Source organism: Triturus cristatus, chromosome 9, assembly GCF_964204655.1.
Source record: "Triturus cristatus chromosome 9, aTriCri1.1, whole genome shotgun sequence".
Classification (NCBI taxonomy): Eukaryota; Metazoa; Chordata; class Amphibia; order Caudata; family Salamandridae; genus Triturus; species Triturus cristatus.
In genome coordinates this window covers 1,115,314,895-1,115,331,796 of record NC_140592.1, presented here as the reverse complement: position 1 = coordinate 1,115,331,796, position 16,902 = coordinate 1,115,314,895, and the positions used below count along the sequence as shown (strand labels likewise).

At 44.1% G+C, this 16,902-nt stretch overlaps 1 long non-coding RNA gene across 1 annotated transcript; it reads left to right on the top strand.

Annotated features, from left to right (window-relative positions):
• Window positions 1-10,638: 10,638 nt before the first annotated feature.
• LOC146799469 (uncharacterized) lies at window positions 10,639-13,561 on the top strand. The gene is made up of 3 exons (XR_014969276.1): window positions 10,639-10,786; window positions 12,236-12,346; window positions 13,335-13,561. It is a non-coding gene; the product is annotated as an uncharacterized LOC146799469 (long non-coding RNA).
• Window positions 13,562-16,902: the final 3,341 nt, after the last annotated feature.

The window sequence follows — 16,902 nt, the reverse complement described above, 5'->3', positions numbered from 1 at the left end:
GCCAAATTAATAGAGACTGTGCAAGAAATTCTGTCTTGGCACTCATGATGCAATTAAATTCAGCAAAGGCTACCCCTCCGTGAGTGATATAGAAGGGAAGACTCCTTTCAAAGAAAATTGAGGAAAATAGGGGCATATTATGAGTTTTGTACTTTTATATTTCCTCCCTCGGTTTTCATTCCGCCATCCATCCTTCTCTCCATCAGTCCTTTCTTCCATCCAGGTCTTTGCTTGCTCATTGTTGCTTGTTTTCATTCATGTTAACCTATGTTTCTGATGGCATACTAGATAAAATGGTCTCACATTACACGGTTCTATATTTACTTGCATGTGTCTTCTGTATGTGTTGCAGTGTCTTATGTTCATCATGCTGCACAGCAGCCACAATGCTCTAAAACATAGCTTAGGAACATTGGCAGAGCCAATAACTCTGGCTAAACACTTATAAGGTCCCAAAGGTAAGACCTATTGGCTATACCAATGCTTGTTATCTTTGATCTGTGGTTCATAGTACTGGAAAAATAATTACTATGACACAGGTGTGTGATAGGGGCCAGGGGTTGCAAAAGTAGCCAAAAAAAACAGTGACGGACAGAAAGAGAAAGTATGTAAATGGTAAAGAAAAAATAAGTCAGAGCAAATAAAGTGAGAGAGTGCGAATGAAGGAAGGAGAATACAGTGCAAATAAGAAGAGAAAGATGGAAAATAAAAAGAGAGCTGAATGGAAAAAGGCTCAAAAGCAGAAAGATGAAAAGGATAAAAAAGGACGAAGGACAATATGGAAGGAACAAATACAACGTAAAATGAAAGGAGAAAAAGAAATAAGGAGAGCTGGAAAATAGAATGAAATAATGGAAAGAAGAAATGGGACACAGAAGTAAGGGCAAAGGAAGGGAAATTGAAGGAATACAAAAAAAGGATAGAATCAAGGGGGAAGGGAGGATAAGAGGATGATAAGAAGAACAGAAGAAACAAGAAAATAATGAATTACATGGAAGAAGGAATGTAAATGACATTTAATATAAACAAGGTCAGAAAGATACATACAATGAGATGGAAGGAAGGAAGTATGGACAGACAGAAAGAAAGATGAAAGAGGAATGAAATAAGAATGCAAAAAACATAAATGAATGTTAATAGAAAGCATTAAAGATGGATGGAAAGGACAGGATAAAAGAAAAAACGAAAGAAAAAAGGAAAGAAAAAAATCAATACAAGTAAAATGCATTTTCTTTTCCAAATTCCTTTAGAGTTATGTTTATAAAATGCAATATTTTACACATTTTCCTTGATTAAACAATATTCACTGGCTTTTATAGCAAAATTTGAGATCGTTCACTTTGATCCATTTTATTTTCCTGGCTACAACCTCGGCCTCAGAGCACACGCTAAGGTGCCCCTCTGCAGAGCACAAGCTCGGCGCCTCTGCTGTAGTCTCTTTCCAAAATGTATAACGCTTCGCTACTAACAGACTTTAATTTAAAACAAGCATTTACAATGCAACGGTCTCGGCATTGTTAAAGTTAGAGCTATTGGCATTGCTCATGACAATGCCGTTTCTTTAAATGTTTTAAAAACAAAAACATAAACAAAAATAATGTCATGAGCAATGCCAATAGCTCTAACTTTACCAATGCCGAGACCATTGCATTGTAAATGCTTGTTAAAAACCGGCATGGCGCCCGGTAAACCAGACGAAGCAACGCAGCACCGTGACAGAGGCAAGGAAGGGAGATTCATTTCCTTTAGGTACGAGTCTAGTCACTAAGGGCCTGGCTTGGTCTCTAGGGTCTGTATTGTTTTAGGCTAGTGATGCAATTGTGTATTATTTATAGCCTTGAGAATAGCGTGATGCTTTCTCTCGTGGAGACAATGCGGGTTCGCTAAGGTGAAAACTCAGTTTTCTCACCTACACACTTTTTGGGTGTGATGAAGTTGTAGTAAAGATTCAGGCACCCCTATTCATAAACCAACAGTGTGGCTTAGAGGATGCAAAGCATGGTACTTGCATGTAACATAGCAATAAGGCATACCTCTTGTTTTTAAACACTTTGGGCATTATATGATGCAGTGGTGACCACTAACAAATGTGTTGTGAGGGTTAGGACACCACCAGAGTGCCACTTGAATGTATTTATGTATACATATTTAGTCCTAATGTAATTGAATTAGATATAGGTTTGGTTTTTGAAGGTGGATGTTATCAACTATGTAAATCCTTGTCCGTTTTCATGAAGAGGCCCGGAGTAAGAGGGCCGAAACAAAACAATATTTTACATTCATGGATTGTTTACGGAGCACCCTAAGGTAATACATAGGCTGTATTTTGTCCTTTTTTGAACTACTCTAATAGTGGACTCTGCTTGAAAAAATGATTTTGAGACACTCGGGTAAAGAAATACACAGGGATCACAAGAATTAATTAAGAAGCATAATTGTCTTTGTTCATCTATGTATACAATGTCCTGTATTTGACTAATGTATGTTCAAAGTGTGGTTATACTATATTAAAGTAAAGCAATCTCAACTTGCACAATCATATGAAAAAATCTTTGGTCTCCAACAGTGAACCATGTCTATTCTAGAGTTACGAATGAGAGCAAGATTCCTCAAATGTTCCCAGCGTTCTGCAGCGTGTACGCGCAGGCCCCGCATACGCGGACACGTCACGTCACGTCACGTCACTACACTTAGATTTCTAGGTGTGTAGGTTGGGTGGGAAGGATGTCAAGGTGTTTATTTTATACGCAGTTCACACCAGTCCTAACAATGGACAGAGGCAGAAAGGTGTGTGCTAAACAGCTTGACACGACTGTTCAGTGGCTTGTTTGGAGGTTTATTTGGCACCGTAGTGGTCAGTCTCAGCAGAGGGGCCAAGGATTTATTGGAGACGCAGCCTGCTCGACACTCCTCAGTGAACAGGATTCACTAAAGTGGTTTCCTACAACTCTACCCAGATTGCCAGGGGCGTCACGATGCTCTTATATAGAGAGGGCATTATCAGAAATATGAATCGTGACGAGACATCAGTTTAAAGTCACTGAGTCTTTGGTTGGGCACACAACTGACTTCACGTCAGGATGGCGCAAGCACCCCTCTGCAGTAAAATACCATAAATGATCAGAAAAAATGTGTAAAAGAAAGGAGTCAGGGTGGTTGTCCTGTGCTACAAGGCGACAGGTTTCATGTGAGCAGGACATGTCATAATGACAGGTGCAATAACTCAAATCTGTTGATTATTAAAACTTTCTTTTCTTTTGAGGTCAGCATAGCATTATACTTTTTCCAAATGAGCACTGGGAAAGGTCTGCCAGTCGCTGGCTAATAGTGAAGCATTGAAATTGAATGTTTTTTGCTGAAAATTCACAAACCCTTCGATGCCACCCCTCTGGACACATGAATGTGTACGGTACTATAAAGGCAACCCACAAAGTGCAATATGTTTGAAAGAGGAACGCCCACGACGCGGCTCAATAACTGCTGTCTGGAATCCCCGCTGACGGTTCGTGCAGTGCGTGCGCCCACTTAAATAACCACACTGCAAGTCTGCACGTATACCCAGGCGTGCACGGAAGGCAATGGAACCATGCGCACCAGGTGAACAATGCTCTTTATCACGAAGGTGCTGCTTGCCACTAACACTCCGTTTGTTTGCACTGTACTGTACAGTGCCCAATGAAGTGGCGGTGTAGTGCAGGCACGAACAGCTAAGGGTTAACTGGCTCCAAGAGGAGCTGACGCGCTCCCTCTGGAGAACGGTTGTAATTGTCCAGGTTTATTGAAAGCTTCTTGTGTATTGTTTATGGAGACACTTGCTAGCTCGTACAGCACCAGGGTTCATACTTATTTACCTCCAGCTGAAACTTAGGACTTTTCTTGTTCATTCGTTAACTGATGGTTCCAGATAGCATTTGGCCTGGTGTATGCATTTCCCAATTCATAGCTGTTACTACATGTTGACAAACGCACAAAACGGCATCTCAAAGGGGTCCATAGGATTTCTATTTTCAGTCACGGGAAACGTCATTTCACACAGGCTCTTGATTGTCAATAATTCTTGTGTGAAAGATGACTGCGGAGACTCTATTTCAACTATTATCAAGTCTTCATTGATATCAGTCAACTACTCCCACGTCATTCAATGTCTTCAATCAGAAAATAAAACGTGACTTACACAAGTGCACCTTGCAGGTCACAAAAAAAACAAATAAAAGCTGCCTGCATTAACCATCAATCACTTGGAGGCAGATACAAAGATGCCTTTTTGTAACCAGGGGATAACTATGTAAGCACAAGGCTTCATTGCAACCTTCTGCCCAACGAGGAAACAATGAAGCACCCTGTACAATCAGTTGCACTATTTACTATTGACAACCACTCCACTATGTAGATAATTTCACCTGGTTACAATTATTCGCATGGGTTACCCTATAGTGGCTCTGGGAAAACTCTAGGAGTGCATGCCTAGGCCCTGACCCTGGTAGGTACTGTGTGTGGGAGCTCTTGTTGCCGCACATATTGCAATTATGAAGTGTGTGGCAGGCACTGCACCCCCTGCATTTTCACAGCTAGAGTTTAGCATGTCAGTCCCATCATATTGTGCTGCCGGAAAACCTCTGGTAGATAATGAGACTTGTGTTTCGAGTGCGTATTTGCTGAGGATTTGGGTGCGGTCGCATACTATATCTGGTGTGATAAACGTAACACACTTTCCACTTCGGCCACAGCCAGGGTCTCATAATTTGCATTACACATGAGTTGTGAACCATCTATTTGGGACGATCGTCTGTCTGCGATTGTATAGCATGACTTTAGCAAATATATGATAAACACACGTTTCATTTTCAACGAAACTAACACAGTTTAGTGTCAGAAAATCATAGCATCCGTGAACCGTTCTAAAAAGCTCTTTACTGGTGCGGAAGACATCTTCAAGTGCACCCTTGTTCAAAAATGGCATGTGGTCCAAAAACACCAACTTGTTAAGGGCACATATATTATTAATTTGCTTTCACTAAATTAATGGAAATCCGAGCTCTGACCCGGCCTGTAGCCCCTGCCCCCCCCCCCCCTCGACATTATTGATTTTTCGAAGAGCTCAGCTCTGAACAGCCTTTAACGAACTAAGCAAAGATTGACTTCCCACGCCAATCACATTTGCTAATGTCCCATCATCAAATATTAAGAAAATCAGACATGGCTTACACCAAAGCTTGAAACATGCAAACACTCTATCGCTGCGAATAAGTGGGCCCACGCAACATGTTTAACATATCCGAGACCATAGTGGGAGCAAAGTCCTTATCTCATCTTTTTTTCACTTTTTTCATAGACATAAAGGCATCCTTTTACGTACTTGGGGATTAAGCACAGACATCTTCTGCGAGCGCTGTGAGGGGCGGTTCTAACACTCCCTCTTCATGGCCACACACATGCAATAGCCATGTGTGGAGAGCGCCACAAACTTTACCAGCATGATGAAAGACGCCCCGAGTCCCGTTTCACTGCAGACAGTCCAGCATCACTAGCAGGTTATATGTTACCTCTGCAGCAGGCAGCCGTCACAAGCAAGGGCTCCGGTGACACTTCACCCACAAGTCTGAAAAAAGCAACCCTGGTGGAGCCAGGGGAGGACGGTGCACTGCCGCGAGGGCTCCTCCTCACGAGCAACAAGGAAGCTCAAAATTCCACACCCGCCTACGGCTCGAGAGACAGCGACAAGGAAACAGCCAACGTGGGGAGGAAATGTATTAAGGGGAAGAAGGCGGCTGCAACAGCCAGCGATCCTCGGCTACAGCCCGTCCAGCGATATTGATTGAGGATACCACGGCACAGTGGCTGCAGTCTTGGAGCCGAGCAGAATGGAGTTCAGCCAGGCACAAAGGTCTCCATGGAAACGGTGAATTTAGACCCCCACCGGCATTATTTATGCAACATTTCATCACAAAAGGACCCTCCCCCTAGCCGGGCCGGTGGAGTCTACAATTTTCCAATCTCTCCCGCTCCCTCTCTTATTTCCAGGGCAGCCTCTTGGCTGCTTCCATCGCGAGCTCGGATCACACAATGGACGCATCCTGCCTCGCGCTGCGTGGGTGCCATGTTTGCGCCGAAGGGGAGGGGCTGCGCGAGCGAGGATGGAGCGTGGAGGGGAAGCGCAAGACAGCAGAACCTGGAGAGGACAACCCGAGAGTCCTTCGGTGAGAGGAAGAAGTGAAAGTGAAGCTTGGCGGGAAGTGACATTGAATGGGAGAAAGCGGGCGAGAAATTGAACAAGTATTGGAAATTAACAAATGCGTCCGGACGCCGGGACACCACCGCCTTTCTCCGAGGCAAAGTAGAAATGCCTCGGAGAAACGCAGCCTCGGTTTCGGATTCAGGGGCGTGTTTCTTTTTCTCTCCTCTTGCCATTGGCTGGAGGAGAGAAAATCACGCCCTGCGAAAAGCAACGAAAAAACACGCCCCCCGATCCGAAAAGGACGGGGCTTCAACGGAGTGACTGGACCTCTTCTCCAGTGGCTGGCCAGCATTTAAGAGGCCAGCCAATGGAGAACAGGAGAGAAGAGGGGCGGGTGCAAGCCCCTCTTCTCAAAGACATTAAATCTCCGGACTTCCGGTCTGCCGACCGGATGGTCCCGAGACCTAAAAACTGCCGAAGGATTCTTTACGAGCCATCCTAGGCTCGGAGCGCTGCTGTTTCTGTCTGCCCATGCCGAGCCAGGCCTGAGATGCCATGATGCTGCTCTGCTTGAGGGGGCGTGGCTACAGAAGAGCAGTCCGAGCTGGCCAATCGGGCAGAGCTCCGAACAGAGCCGAAGAGCAGGGGATACCGGTGTTGTGTAATATCTGGTATCCCCACGGTATCGTGTATCCCCTGCACTTCGGGACTTTTCGGAAACGAAACTCAGCCCGGGCAGGTTCAGACAGAAGCAGCTGATCACTGCTCGGGCTGAGTTAGGGGATACACGATTCAACAGGATGCCAATTGCCAAACTCGGCTCTGGCGAAAAAAATCACCTGAAACATTTGCACCAAGAGAGATGGACAGAAATAAATAGAGAGAATGAATCGTAATGGAAATGGCAATTAATTAATAAACATTGTGAAAGCAAAGAAACTATTGCTGAAGCATATCGAATTGTAACGAAATAAGACGAGGGGAAGAGAATAGAAAGAATTGGCAGAGGTTCAAATAAGGGGAAAAATAATATCAAAACGAGCGAAAGATTAAAGGGTAAAAAAAAGGCAACGAAAAACGCAAAGTATTAAGATGGGGAAAGAAAGTGTTTTGATTTTCATATAATGAATATGTTGCAAGGTGTTAATGACAAACATATAACTTGCACAAAAAGTTGAATAACAGTGCATGTTTAGTTTGACTCATACAACATACTTGGCATTTTACCAGCTGCCCTATCTTTCTGTGTCCATGCTAATTAAACAGGCATTGGCAACGCAATCATTTTCATACTTTTGTGAAAGTTAGAGCTATTGGCGTTGTAAATGACAATTTTTTAAAGTTATTTTTTGGGTTGAGCCTGGGCAGCGCATGCGCTACTCTGTGGCATGATGTATTGGAGCATGGAATAGAAGCACCGCCCACTCTCCTCCCATATTTGCCATTGGCTTTTGTCATTGTCCTTCGTAAATGCTGGTTTCTGATTCGTTAATAGGTTTGTAAGTCCCTCCTTAGTACCGCCTTGCCTTCATTTGTAACCTCCCATGAGGACTGGCCCTTTTACTTCAGTTGTTACACGGTACATCTTTTTTAGTCTGTAAGCACTATTTTCTTTAATGAATTTCTCCTACTGCAGGCACAACATGCTTTCCTGCAAAATTCAGTGCGCCATGCGTGCATTCACTTTCCGAGCAGCCAGAGATAATGGCGGCCGCTTCTTTGAATAGGTCTCGTATTTACAAGAGTTTGAACTATTGGCATTGTAAATTACGGTGACTTTTATTTATGTGTTAATTAGCAATACAGACAAATAAAAGTCATTGTCATTTACAATGCCAATAGCTTAAACTCTGGCAAATGCGACACCTATTGCATTACAAATGCTTGTCATACATGGTTCCTGGTGGCACACATTCTGATGTTCGTTTCTCATATTGCTGGTTTTCGTACACAGATACTGGTGCACGCTTGTGTCTCAGGCTACACAGCACACATTCTGGGACTAGTTCCCTTACTGCCTTTGTTCGTACACGGATCCTGGTGCACGCTGGTGGCTCAAGGCATTCATTCTGGTGTCAGCTTCCTACTTGGCAGGTTTTTGACAGGAATTCTGGTTCACTCTCATGTCACTCACTGCACAGCACACTCTAATGCTGGTTTTCCACATAACAGAGCAGGTTTTCCTCCACAAATCCTGGTGCACTTGTGCCGCATGCTGCACAGCACACTCTAATGCTACTTTTCCACATGTCTGTTTTTTATGCACAGATTCTGGTACACGCTCATGCTGCACAGTACACACTAATGCTGGTTTTCCACAGGGGTATTTTTAATGCATTTATCCTGGTGCACGCTTGTGTCTCACGTAGCACTGCACGCATTTTGATGCTGGATTTCATACACGGATCCTGGTGCACGCTTGTGTCTCGCGCATCACAAAACATTCTAATGCTGGTTTCCCACATGGCTGGCTTTCGCATACAGATCCTGGAGCACGCTCGTGTCTCACGTTGCACAGCACACACTAATTACGTTTTTCACAGGGCTGGTTTTAATGCACGGGTCCTGGTGAACGCTCATGTCTCGTGCTGCACAGAAAACTCTAATGCTAGTTTCCCGCTTGGCTGGTTTTCACTAGGGGTGGGCGGAATTTGCGGAATTAACCTCCGCAAATTATCGCGAGAATGCAGAAAATCTCCGCAAACACGCCGGAAATATCGCGAAGATGCGGAAGTTTTTTTGCCGCCTGTTCGCGGTATTTTTTGCGTGTTCGCGGGTCGCCAACTTACCCATGCGGTCGCTCACGGGCGCGGCCATCTTGTTTTCACTTGTCCCGCCCTCTGGCGTTGTTTACTTCCTGTTCCGGGTCGCGCAATGCATGTTCGCGGTCGATATTTCCTGTTCGCGATCGCTTTTACTTGATCGCGTTGCTTTTTGCTTGCTCAGGGAGAAAATATCGCGCGAACTTGCGCACGTGGTCGCAACGGGCGCGGCCATCTTGTTTTCCACTCTATTGCATGGTTCTGGGGCCTGATTTTCAATCCTCCCTAAATCTTTTCAATCCTTTGTTTATAGCCACTTTTTTTGGATCTTTATTACTTATTATTTCTCTAACTATTTTCCTGCCTCTATATTTTTGGTTTTTGTGTACTTTTTTTTGTTTTTTAGCTACTTTTTCTCTTTGTATTGCCCGCTATTTATTTCCTTTACTCCTTTATTTATTTTACCTTTTCTTTCCCGCCCCGTCCCCAGAACCATGTCCAAGGGCAGGGCTGTTCGCCGGCGCAGCCAGAGCCGCGACCGCCTTCCTTGCGGAAGGCGGCGCCCACAAGGGGTGCATGCACGGGCCTTATTTGGGGAGGCGGAGTTGGCTGCACTAATTTTCTTTGTGCAGCGCCACCTCCCCTCAACCCTGGCAGCAGGTGGCAGGCCTGGGTCCGGGTACGGCCTCCGGGAGCGTCGGCAGCGGTGGGGGAAGGTGCGCCGGGCAGTGTCGCGCATCTCTGGGGTCCGGCGCACCCAGGCACAGCTGACGCACCGGTGGTCTGACATCCTGGACCGTGAGCAGGACCTGCTGGACCTGCTAGGAGTGGAGGTCCCGGGGCTTGGTGAGTACCTATTTAATTATTACAACTTTGTGTCTGTTCTTCTGCTCTATGTTATATATTGCGAATATCTTTTTTTCCTTCCAACCAGCTAGAATGTTGCTGCTTGCAATACATTCCAGGTTAATAACGTTTAAAAGTCTTCTGTGATTATGACACAGGTGCTCTTCTGCGCTACTACTAATCTTACTTGTTTGCAGCTTTCCGTTTGCGCTTGCTTAGCGTGATTCTTTACGAGTTTATTTTAGAGAAATTAAGTTACGTAATGCTACAGTGACTCACGTCCACTCCTTACTTTGTCCTGTCACTAATAGATAGGGGCGGATTGATACATAGGTTTAGGTACTTTGTATGAGCTTCTAATTGGTTAGTGGTATGCGTGATGCCCCCCTCACTCAGTTACGTGACGTGCTGCTAGTACGCCAGTCTTTAGAACCTTTCTAGTTTGTTCAATGAGTGGAGGTAGGCTTTGCAGTTACTTAGCAGTAGCAGATCAGCATCAATCAAACCAAAATTTGGTGTATACAAAAAATGTAGTCATGTTCATGTGTCCTCCATGATTGGATCATACACATTGTTGAGGAATACAGTCGAAATGCATACTTAATGTACAATTGGCATGCCTGGAATAGGTGGGCTAGGTTGGGTGGTACGTTGTACTAATTCTTAGGCTTACTTGAAACTTAGTTTTCTGGAATCAGAATGGAAGAATGGATTACTGTTGATAAATAGTAACTTAAGTAGTCGAACTGCGAATCCCCCGATATTACATGTTGACCAGATGAGATCGGTCAATGTAGTTATTGCAATTGTTTACATAAGTGTTTTTTGACCGTTGTTGAAAAATATTGTATTTGCTTAAGTTGACACCATCCATCAATGTTTGTCTCTTTCTTATATCTTTCCTGTTCATCAGCACCCAGGGGCAGACGGGCAGGGACTGGGCAGTCGGCGGGACAGGAACACCACGAGGAGGACACCGCTGAGGGCTCCTCTGCTGGCCCCAGTAAGTCTTCTTGTTTTTAATAATATTTCTTATTCCATAACTTTTACTGCCCCATTTCTCCCGAACTATAGTGTGTTTCCAAATGCTATTCTTTTACCACCAATTATCCTTCGATCTGTACGGTTTCAAAAAGCTTATCCCTGCCTCCGCTATGATGACTGAGTACTACTACATACTATCAGTCTGTCTGTCTGTACTGTAGTAGCTAGTCTTGCCCAGTTGGCCAGTGCCACTCTTTGTGAAAGGTTGTAATATAAAACTCATATTCACCAGTAGCTCATACAATCCGTTGGGTTGTTGTCTTGTACTACTTTTTACTCTTGTTGATGTTTAGGCTTTGAAAATTCACAGCAACAGCCCTACCAGATTTCTTAATATTTTGATATGATACCCTATAGGACATACAACTGTTGTAGGGATCTTGCACATACATTTGCACCAGAAAATAGGATGTTGGTGATGGTAGGTTGGACCTGCCTTGCACACCTCAATCAGAAATTCCGCACCCACCACAATTCCACTGCTTGACTATAGTACTGTCTTGTCATACCTATTAGGTCTCGGAACCCTCCCCCCAAGATAACCAACAAGTAGACAACCCAGAACATTAACACACGCAACCTCTGTCGTGGAAGCTATTCACATGCACACCCTTACTTTAATTTGCTCAATCGTGTAAGTTAGTCCACTCCACACCAAATACCACAAAGTCTATGTAAGTTTCAAATTTTTATTTCGATTTGAGAAGGTCTGTACACTGTTTTCTTAGCAGCACCAACCGGCAAATCAATAACATTAAAACAATATACATTGTTACACTTATACAGTTGGGAATTAAATCATGATAACTGAAGTGGTGGAAGGCAGCACCCCCATCCCATAGCAATTTAGTTTATATACATTTATAAATGAAGATGTGAGTGAAGGGACCCCTCACCTCAGAAGAACCTAGTACTGGTAGTTGGTGCATCGTTCAGAAGCTCTGGTTCGTAGAAGCGAATCTTGCGTCTGTAATGCGAAAAAAGAAATGGTGTGCGTTAGTATATTGCAACTTGCAAGCATTTCTCAGCCGTGCCAAAAAGTGTAGCATCTATGGATAAGCAATATGGACTAACAGTAACAGTAGTACACCAGTTCTTCCTAAAAAAGTGGCTTGTTAATGTTTGTTGACCGCCTGTACGCAGCGCGTAGACTAGACAGTAGCAGTGTGAGGCAGGTCATGTGGGCTCAAAGGTGTCTTAAGAAGCTGCAAGGTAAAGGTAACGTCACATGTGCATGGCTAGGGCTAATCAAGCAAATGCTACAATGATCATATAACTTAGTGTCTACTCTACTACTACCTGATTTGTACTAGTGATTTATGTTAGTATTAACTCATTTTTCAACCTTGCTACTGATCAATAGGGGGGAGGTGTATATGTTGCCTAATAAATGTGTAATGTTTTGTAGGCGCACTACCGACCACCATTGCTGGGGCCAGCGAAGGCGACGCAGAGGGCGAGGATGCGGCAGTTGCAGATAGCAACGGAGGGGGAGTGGCAGCACCAGTGGCAGGCGGTGGTAAGTTAGATTCATAATCTTTAACTATTGTTGAACTTGACAGCACACTCACTGCAAAGGTGTACTGTATGTATATGTATACTGTAAAGTTGTGAATTAGGGCCCCATTAGGATGGTGGGCGTATTGCCCCCGCGGGGCTGGCTGGAATTCACTGCCGTCACAGCAGGGGCAAACCTCCCGCCATCCCTGTAGAAAATATTCAGACATGTCTAGGCGGAAAAGGGTTCAATATGGCGGTGGTGTCTCTCTCACCACACCGGCAGCCATATAATCTGCATTTTGGAATGCCTTTGCGTGGCGGCATTACCGTCCGCCACGGAAAGGCATGCACACATTGCAGAGTATGCTTGGGGGCCCCCATGGAGGGTACCTACCGATGCTATGGTACCCCCCCGACTTTCAAAGCAAAACGTGACAGGCTCCGTGCGAGGCCCGTCATGTTGTGCTTGGAAAAGCAGCACAACATTTTAGCATTGCTTTCAGCAAAGCCAACCAGAATTTAAATTTAAAATAACAGGGTGCGCCCGCCACTGTGCCGGGCGCATCATCCTAATTAATTGTCCCCACGGGACCCCACCCTTTTTTAGCAGTCGGATGGCGGGCGGACAAAGTGCGCCCGCTATCCGATGTCGTAAGTAAGTATGAGTTCTTGGGGACGTTTGAAGAGTGAACTAGAAGACTAGAATTCCCTTTAATTGGTATAGGACTAGGAGCCAGAGTATTGAGTAACCAATGGCCTCATCTATCTGATTTCAACTCCGCTTTGAAAGTTTTATGGAGAAGAGCACCTGGTGCACTGTTCAACTAAAAAGTGTAAGACAGGTGGAAGGAAGAAGGACGGGCGACATTTAAAATGTTATGTACTACTGTGCTTTATTTTATAGTGCTACTCTACCATGCCACTATGTGTGTAAATAATTACCTTGTCCTACTGTTTTATTAAGACTATATTTTACAATTGTCTTGCTTTTTCTTTTTGATACAGAGCTACTCCAAAAATCAACCGGAAGGAGTTGGCCGCCAAGGCACGGCGCCGGAAGCTGGAGGCAATCCAGCATGAATACCGGCGGCTGGTGGTCCTAGCCGAGGAGGAGGAGGAGACTGCAGCAGCAATTCAAGCCTCCTCCAGTGCCCCGGGCCCCAGCCACCGCCCTCCAGCGGTACGGCGCCACCGTCTGGCGGCTGCCCGCCGCCACCGTGCCATCTCCGGTGCCCCCCCCCACTGTGGCTGCAACTGCCGCGGCCTTACACGCCGCGTCGCCCATTTAGAGGACCAGATTCGTGTCCTCCTCCAGTCCCGCCCCACCAGTTAGTCCCTGTCACTGCCCCTTTTTTAATTCCTGTTCGTTCTTCACTCGTTTGGGCGTTCTCTATTTCTATGGACAGTCGTTGGGGTTAGGGAGGTGGGTGGGTTAGCTTTTGTGGGTTTAGTTTATTTGTTAGGGTCAATTAAATATATTTTTCTATGTTACATGCAATGTTGTTAATGTTTTGTAGGTGGGGTAACTGTTTTACATCACACTGTTTCTTTGCTGGTGCATGGCCGCCCATAGCGTGTGTTTGATTTCAATAATTTGCTGACTGTATAAGACACAAACAGATAGATGCGACACACCTCACTCATTGACTGGTCCTACTATGCATTCTTTGGAGTGGTGTTTGAAACTGACATCATTGACAACATGTCCATTATTGATTCTGCCTCCCCCAAACTTCTCTCTTACCGGTGCTTGATGTTTATGTCCAACTGTGGCACAGCACTGGCTGCATGGTGAAGATGGTTTCCTTTTTCATACATGCCATGATTGGGGTGGTGGTGGTAGTATAGTAGTAGTAGTATACACTGGCAGGGTGGCAGCATTTCCAAAAAAAGAAAAGGAGATAGTCAATCGCCTTTGAGAGACTGTTAGAGGAGTAGTTGAATGAAGTACATCACAGAATTTACCGAGCAACAATTATATGCTCAAATATTTGACAAAAAAACTGAATGCTGGTTATTATGAGGATAGCCTACTAGACAGAGTTACAAACTATAGTTTTGTCGACTTGGCTATGCCTACAGTCTAACAGTTAGTGCTGTATATGAGGAATGACAACAAACAAATCCAATCAATGCCGGCAATTCATGCTGAGGTATATGTTCCTTTGTTAAATAAAATAACCTGTGAAATATCCTACTCGTGGGTGGGCAAGCAGAAGAAGTTCATCGCTCTGCATTGAAATTGAAGTAGTGTTGCTTTCACCACATCCGCCCCAGCAAGTGTGTGATTAAGTATTGGTGTACATTTAATTTAGTTACACCTCGACAATAAGTCACACAGCCCGGGGGAAGAGGGTTAGGGTCCGTTGATTGGATGGGAAGGGGGATTTTGGGAAAGGTTTGACATAGAAAAACAGTATGCATACATAGACAAACAAACGACAATCATTGAAGACTACCATACCATATCCATTCCATATGTTAAGGTATAAAAAAGGAAATGCATGCATGATGAGACCCGGATTACATACACTTCTATTTCTTGTTCTGTTCCGGCCTTAATACTTTAACAGATAGCAAATAGAAATTTAAAATATTGGTAGTGAAGAATCGTAAACACAGAGCAAACGTAATGATGATTGATAACAACAACTCCAAGAACACACTGTTGTAAAGAATGTATACAAGATATTAATCAAATTATTTAAAAGAAGTGAAAAGTGGATACTGTTACTGTCTTATCCTGGTCAAAAATGTGGACTGGTTTTTTGCATCTCGGCATTCCTCTTGCTCCTCTCGTCCATCAATCTTGGGTGTGTCGCCTCACCACTCGCCACTGCCCGGCTGGAATAAAAAGGTGATTGATTGGTAAGGTAATTAATATGCATTGTAATGTTTTACAAAGTTTTGGACAAGGCCCGGCCTGTAATTTTAGATTGAAAACCAAAGGGGATATTCAGAAAGAAAGTGAAAACAAATGCACAAGTGATGGTGTAGTGCAACAAGAACACTTTCCGAGGTGGCATGTATGCATATGCATCATCTCTACTGTAGTCTGTTTCCAGCATAGACCTTCAACAGTAACAGGAGAGATCAGGCCCACAGTGCTTACCATTAGCACATCCTACGTTAACACTTTAGAGTCCTTTTTTTTTTTCTCTCAAAGAGTTGGACAAACGCAAAGCACATTATCCATTCCAGACATAGCATTTTACAGTTAAAGTTAGTAAAATCAATGCACTGCAGTCATCCCACCGCTACACTCTATTCAACTTCTACACAGACATTTGGGTGTGCTGTGGTTGTGGTTCACGTGTTTACCTTTAGGCTTTTCCGTTTTATGCCACTCATGAAACATCCTCCTGACTTCATCATCAGCTCTGATACTTCTACTGACTGAAGATCGGCCTGCAGTACAAGTGTAATTTTTATAACACAACAAGAGTAGAAATATAAATATTACTGACTTGAGTCATTCTTTATTGTGTACAGAAAGATAGATTAACACTAGTACACTTTGACATCACTTTGTGCACAACAAACAACGCAAACACAAAGACCAATAGCTCAGAGTCAGGTGTCCAATGCATGCCATTAATTATCATCATTTATTACCTGTTACTTCTCATCTTAAGTTAACGGGCCGTCTCTTTCGCCATCATCATGACGGACGGTGCTGTTAAGTCACAGTCATTTGCATTGCGCAGATTGAGTGAGTCCCCTTCCTGTATTGAATTAAAAGCAATGTATCACCAAGATGCAGGAGAGAAGTACACATTTCTTGTTTGCCAGAAGGGGAAAATTAGTAATTACTAGTGTGTTCTGTAGAAAGTTGATTAGTGGCAGTGCACAATTACATCAATTCATGCGCAACACACCACAAAATCTACATCATTCAGTCTGCTATTCTGCGGCCAATGCATGGCATCAATCATTACCTGTTGCATCTCATCTCGTTAACGCTGCAGGCCGTCTCTTTCGCCATCATCATGATGGACGGTGCTGTTAAGTCACAGTCATTTGCATTGCGCAGATGTAGTGAGTCCCCTTCCTGTATTGAATTAAAAGCAATGTATCACCAAGATGCAGGAGAAGTACACATTTCTTGTTTGCCAGAAGAGGAAAATTAGTGTGTTCTGTAGAATGTTGATTAGTGGCAGTGCACAATTACATCAATTCATTCATGCGCAACACACACAACAAAATCTACATCACTCAGTCTGCTTTTCTGCGGACAATGCATGGCATCAATCATTACCTGTTGCATCTTATTTTCAGTTAATGGCCAGTCTCTCTCGGCTCTGAAGGAGGATAGCTATAGAAGTCATCAGATTCATGGTCCACTTGTTTTGGAAGGACGAGGAAAGTTTGAATTTGTTGTTACCATCATCCAATCATCATTCATGAGGGAAATGGAATTGACCAGGAGATGCAGTATGATCGAGCGGAGGAGCTGGATTCTGAGGACTGTAGTGTCAAATGGCAGACACCTGAAACTTGTATCTTAAATTAGAAGATTAGAAGACGGTGATAATGCATTGGTTGCGATTCACAAGTTTATAACCGGAACAACAG